General features: G+C 51.2%; 1 non-coding gene across 1 annotated transcript; it reads right to left on the minus strand.

Annotated features, from left to right (window-relative positions):
* Positions 1-6,273: 6,273 nt before the first annotated feature.
* Positions 6,274-6,347, minus strand: TRNAI-AAU (transfer RNA isoleucine (anticodon AAU)). Its single transcript has one exon. It is a non-coding gene; the product is annotated as a tRNA-Ile (tRNA).
* Positions 6,348-6,554: the final 207 nt, after the last annotated feature.

The following is a 6,554-nucleotide window of genomic DNA, read 5'->3' on the forward strand; positions in this document are numbered from 1 at the left end:
CCTGACGGACAAGCGTCCAACTATGTTTCCACTAGAGCAAAAATATATCGCGCTGCGCTGTATACGTGCTCCATAGATGTTGTTGCCGAAGAATATGCGCGATGGTCTGTCGCCGACTTTCGCCTTCGAACGCTTCCATGACAGCCCGTCTTGCTAACGCTACAGAGTTGCAGCATATTTATGGAACGTCCTAAATAAGGGGAGGGGGAATTCGAAGAAGAAAAGAATCTCATTTCTTTGATTAGCATGTTTTTAGCAGAGGAATGTCTCCAGCTCAGTGTTAAATCTGGAAACGCATCTTGACCTTTCTGGAAAAATATCGCATCCGCGTTTTGCAAAACTTTATTTCCCCTGACATCGTGGCGTCGCTACGTATACAGCGCGGCATGGCTCCTCGATCTCTGTCAACGACGTGCGCGTGCGGGAAAATGAACCTATAAACGACCCGTCTTTTCTATCCTGTTCCCCACGTCTATTTTGGCACGCCTGAGGTTCACCCACATGGAAGATGCGACATATCGGGGCGTGGTCTGCAACGCGAAGCGCAGAATCTGCGTGTGTACTTAAAGCTGAGAGCAGACGGTTGTAGCGTTTATCCCTTTGTTTTCGTTTTGTTTTGTTTATTTTTTTTCAGCTCATTTTCGCGCTTTCACGGCATTAAAACCGAGGCTTAGGGCACTACAGTGCAGGCTCAGGCACGGTACGCCTCCAACCAAATACGTACAGTCCTGTCCATGATAACACGGAGAATACTTGGCGATTAAAAGCTGCATAACTTAGCGAATATTTGGAATTACCTTTCACGTATACATTACCGCATGTTTCTGGTGAGCTCGTGCATAGGCTGAAGTATATAACTGCCATATCTTCCCAATGGAATGGGCGTGGAAATTTCAAACAGCAGAATCGTGATCCGTAATATTTTGGCCGCGCCGTGTGGCGCGCATCGGTTCGTGATGGCAACGCGCTTAATTTGAACTATGTGCTATGTTCAATAATACTTGAATGCGCTGTTGGGTTAGGTTACTCAAAAACGGGGAAACGGTCTTGCTGTGGGCGAACATCTCAATTGGCCGATTAGCTCAGTTTGAAGGAAGCGCGACAATACAATCGCTGGCAGGAGGTCGATGACTCCTGGGTTGTCAGCTATGATGGCGATGCCAGCAGCCGTTACCTGGGAGAAAGTATCGCTTCGAGAAGAAAATGAGCACAAAAGTACGATAGGAAAGCAGGAATCCGTTTTTTGCGCTTAAAGTCGTTAGGCGTAACAGATAGCACCTATTAGAGGAATGGCTTCTTGTTACCTGCAATGCAGTTCCATCCAGCGGTAGTACACAGCGCCCATTCCATTCTGGTAACTGGAGAGAGGAGGAGCGGGGACATCAGGGGAAGGGATTGGGCAGCACACAAGGAAAGGTCGGCAAATGTTACTGGTGCTTTCTCACCTTTGGGGCGATTTTCTTCACCTCTCGGTGCGATCAGCTGCGGCGCTCAGTGGTGCCCGGAGAGCCAACGACGGGTCGCGGGGGTAATTTGACCCGGACACAGCGGGAACTGCAGTCCTTGCTCCGGGGCCCGCGTAATGACTGCGCCGCATTCGCGACCAGGCCTGCCCTCAGCTCCGCGCGAGAAATCAGGAAACAGCCCGACGAGAGGCGGGGGTTTTTGCTGGTGCTTACTCGCTGAGCTTATGTACGCGACGTTCCCCTTCCTGCGAAGCAAGACCCCTTGCCAGCGCTCCGAATTTTCGCCCGTTTTCTGCCCGCTACGCGTCTCACACAGTATGCCGGGGGGGAGCGTCGGCGGATCGAAAGAGAGCGAACGTGCGTACGTGCGCAACCAACGTTGAGACGCCGACAGTTTTTCCTGCATAGCGGTGTGCGCGGTGGTTTGCAGGCCGTCGGGGCTTTGCGGTACCACCACTTCCTGTATTTCGTGTTCGCGCACGGCGGCGGCTTTCGCGGTCCGTGCTTGATGTTCTGTTGCTTCATTCTATTTTTTCTTCTTTTTTCAGCCATCAAGCGGCGTTGCGTTACCCGCTCCTCTCTGACCGGGGCGACGCTCCGCGCGTGGCTCCCGGTAACTGCTTTGACACGCAACTCCGCTCGTGTCGAGAGGTAGGGCACGTGGCCGTCGTCGTGCGTTCGAATCCACCACAGGCAAAGCAATGTGTCGCATGCCATGTTCCGGCCCATTGTTGCTCGCGTTTGTTCGATATAGCGATTATAATGCGCTGCTATCGTCGCGTCCTGCGCCTGGTACTCAAGCAGCCGCCTGTGCGGAGCAAAATGAATCGCCTTCGGATACACGGTGTGTTTGCTGCCTGCAACGAGCCTTTGACAACATGACCTTATACTAAAGGCCCGCTAAGCCGCAGGCTGGCCATGCGATTGGGTTCCTGGTCACGTTATCGCGGTATCAATTTCCGAAAAATATATTGTCACGACGCAAAGAGCCTCAGACGTGCGAGTAGTGCGGACGCAGAGCGACGTGCAGGCAGACCCATGAAGCGTCCCAACACTGTCACACTGAGGTGGAGTCATGGTCACGCTGGAATCCCAGGCAATGAGGTAATGCATCGCCTCACCCGCGAACTTCAACACCGGGCGCCTGGGATTCCCTGGCCTTATCCACCCACGTCGGACCACTGGTCCTCACTGAAAAAAAAAAAAAAAAAAAAAAAACACATTTACTTTGACAAATTAGAGAAACTCTTCGTACACTTCCTCTTCCTGATAAATCTCTCACTACCACGCAAATACGTATTCTTAGACGCATACAACTAAATACACTGCTTACTCCTGCCAGATCGTTTCTATACCGAATCAGACATTCCCCCGCGTGTCCAAATTGCTCCGAACACTATGCAAATTTAGAACATTGCTTGTTTTCATGTCCTGTCACAATTCAATCACCCCACTTTCCACACCCTCCTTCCCCAACATTGCGGGCTTGTTTAGCATCTGACCAGCTGAATGATCAGCTGGCCTTGGTGACCCTGACCCAGGACATTCTTGACGCTTAGTAATGCGTTGAATAAAGTAGTTTCCTCCTCCTCCTCCCACGAAGCGCTCTCCAAATGTCCGGCCCGAGCGCTCTCCGCGTGCTAACCAACCACTTCGTCGTCATTGCAGCCCAGCGCCGAGGCCGCGCGGTGCTAAGTATGTGACAGTTATCGCCCCCCTCCCCCGCCCTCTCAAAAAAAAAAAAAAAGTGCCATCACCTTGATGCGAAGAGTTGTGTACAAAAAAACGGTGACGGAACAGAAAAAGGAACCGCACAATCGCTGTACAAAGAAGCACTCAGACTGGGCAAGATGGTACAGGGAGAGCTGGTAAACACAGCGTCGATGACGCTCAGTCCCGCGAAAAGTAAGGACTCAGCCTTCACACACACACACACACACACACACACACACACACACACACACACACACACACACACACACACACACACACACACACACACACACACACACACACACACACACACACACACACACACACACACACACACACACACACACACACACGCACACGCACACGCACACGCACACGCGCACACACACACACACACACACACACACACACACACACACACACACACACACACACACACACACGCATACGCACTGGCCTGCGCACGGATCGAACCTGTATACGACCTTTGCGTTATTAGGGGCTTTAGAATAGGGGAACCCAATCAGTTAAGGCCGACCCACATGGAGCGATTTTCCCGCGGCAAACCTCGGCACAGTCGTGAGCAAAAGTGGTATACAAAACATTCAGCCAGGAGTAGAGCTCTGGAAAACTGCATTGCAACTTCCTTTAGCAACTATTTCTGATTGAGACAATCGTGGCGGTTCCCCATGTTATCCACGCACGTGTCGCTGTCGCTAAATGGCATTTTGATGCAGTTTTCCCGAGCTTCGTCACCGACTTAGTGTTGTATACAAAATTTACTCACGACTATATACCGTGAAACGCGGCGTGATAAGGTGGCATGGGTGGCTAACAGCGTTCAGGCACGTGCTATTATTGTCAATACGGACTATGAAAGGAAAGTAACTAGAATAAAATTGGGATGGAGCGCATTAGGCAAGTACTCGCGGTATCGCTCAAGAAGAAAGCACACATATGTAGTTGCATCTTACCTGTAATCTTTGGGTCTGCAACGTGGAGGCTAATGAAAATGGTTTTACTTAAGTTGAGGGTAACGCAGAGAGCTATGGAAAGGAAAATAGTGGGTGTTAACAGGTAGGAAGCGTGCAGAGTGGATCAGAGAAGTAACTCTAATTAGTGACATTCTTGTGGAAATCAGGAAGAAATTGGCAGGGCATGTAGTACAAAGAGAGGATAACCGATGGTCGAAAAGGGTAACAAATAGGCTGCCAAGGAAAGGAAAACGTATATATAGCAGGGGCGGCAGAAAGTCACGTCGGCGGATGAGTCAAGTGGATGCAGCTAGCACAGGACCGGGTTAAGTGGAGGAGTATGGGAGAAGCCTTCGCCCTGCAGGGAGTATAGTCCGGCTGATGATGATGAATGACGGCGTGATGACGTCAGATCCGGTCATTATGTCGCCGGGTGATGACGTCATAGGCATATCTGCCATTATCATCATCACTGTCACTAACTATCATTATCAGTCACTATCTACCACTAATTCTAGCCATGGCGGTCTCCATGGCAACCGCGCTAGCATGGCGCTGGACAAGGACAACTGATATGTTTCTCACGTGCCCGGCGTGGGTCGGGGTGATTGACAGCTACAGTGGGACAGGACGCCGGAAGTAAATATGAGGCATTAAAGGCTTTGTGGTGGCGAAATCTCGCTGGGGAAAACGAGTCACTTGCAGCCCGAGCATGCTGACAGATGTTGGGCGTGACAGCTGCCCAGTCCCATACTATATGCATTTCCACTTAACAGTACTGCAGTTCCAGTGCGGCATTTGTGTCGAATCTACAACAGACGTCGTCTCCCCATTTTTTTGCAGCTAGCGTCGCACTCCGATAGCGTCTCCCGATATCCGACGACCCGCGGCAGCCGACGCAACGAATGAGGAGTACTGCGCCGCCAAGCCAAAGGCGGAAGCTGCGCTGCTCGACAACACTTCCCTTCCCCCGCTGTCCCTTTCTGCCAGCGCGTGTCTCGCGCACCTTGGCGTGCGCGGAAGCCAGAGCACGCGATGCCATCATCATTACCGGAACGGCCACCTGTCGCGACGCCGCTGGCTTGACCTCCTTCGACCACCTCGAAGCCGAGTGGCGTGCGCTTGCCCGTGCGTGCAGCCTACGTGCTAGGCTGAGCCGAGGCGCATGACGCTGCAATCATCGCCACGCGCGCCGAAGGAGCAACCCAAGGTCGATAGCGCGCTTGGCAGGGCGCGGGTGCACTCACGATGCTTACAGCGCCGATTGGCGCAACGACCGAACTCGCCTGGCGCTGAGATTCGAAAAGACTGGACCTTGTACTAGCTCTTCATTGGTGCTTTGAGCAGTCGTCAATCCTTTGAGAGGGCGTAGGAAAGAGGAACTATCTAGAGACTGACCCATCATCGAGGGAGCATCCCTAATTAGCTCTCCGGGTTCGTTCCCCGGCCACATAGGTCGTTGCATCAAATCTCGTTTGCGCGTTTGAAACACCTAGTGCAAGTTAATCTTTCGATGTCGAAAACGAAAGGCCCGGCATGAGAGGTGCTGAAATGTTTGCGCTTCAACAGTATTGCACTGCATAACATCGAACGACCACAGCATGCATTTGAAAGGCTCGTGGGCACGTATCGGCAATGCTTCTCTGGTTATGTTTATCATGCACAGTACAGCCCCAATTCGATAGCCTTGTAATAGAGGGAACCAGAATAGGAAGTTATTTGAATTTACACACACACAAAAAAAAAACAAACAAAAAAAAAAAAAACGTTATGCGCCTTGAGGAAGGAAAATGTTTTTCGGGAAGGGCGCATTCTAATCTTCGGTAGTGAACGGGGAAATTACAGTGGGGGGGTATCAACATCTTTGCCATGAAAATGAGGGTGATCAGGATGGGCTAGGCTTCGAGGGAGAGGGCAGGGGCACGCTTTTTAGCCATATCAGAGCCTCTTTCAGCAGTCCCATAGGCCCGACAAACTCTTAAGGTACGGGGGACCAAGGGGCTCTTACGTTACACAATTGATGGAGCCTAAGCGGTGATTAGCGTTCATCTACACGGCAAAACGAAAAACCGTATCTCAATTACATGTCACCAAATAAAAAAAAAAAAAAAAAAAAACGTTGGCCTGCGCAGGGATCGAACCTACGACCTTCGCGTTATTAGCACGACGCTCTAACCGACTGAGCTAGCAGGCCGGACGGCACAGCGCGAGAAAAGACTAGCATATGATAATATATCTGGGCAGGAAAGCATTTGTACTGTTTGCTGATACTTGTTCGTTGTCGCAACAGCCGCGATGCATGGCTCAGTAGTTATGGCATCCGACTGTTCAGTCAAAGTACGCTGCATCAAGTCCAGGATGCAGCGGCCGCTTTTTGATAGCGGCGAAATGCAAGGAATGC

The sequence above is a fragment of the Amblyomma maculatum genome, chromosome 2 (assembly GCF_055883805.1).
Source record: "Amblyomma maculatum isolate TAMU_Amacu chromosome 2, ASM5588380v1, whole genome shotgun sequence".
In the NCBI taxonomy this organism is placed as follows: domain Eukaryota; kingdom Metazoa; phylum Arthropoda; class Arachnida; order Ixodida; family Ixodidae; genus Amblyomma; species Amblyomma maculatum.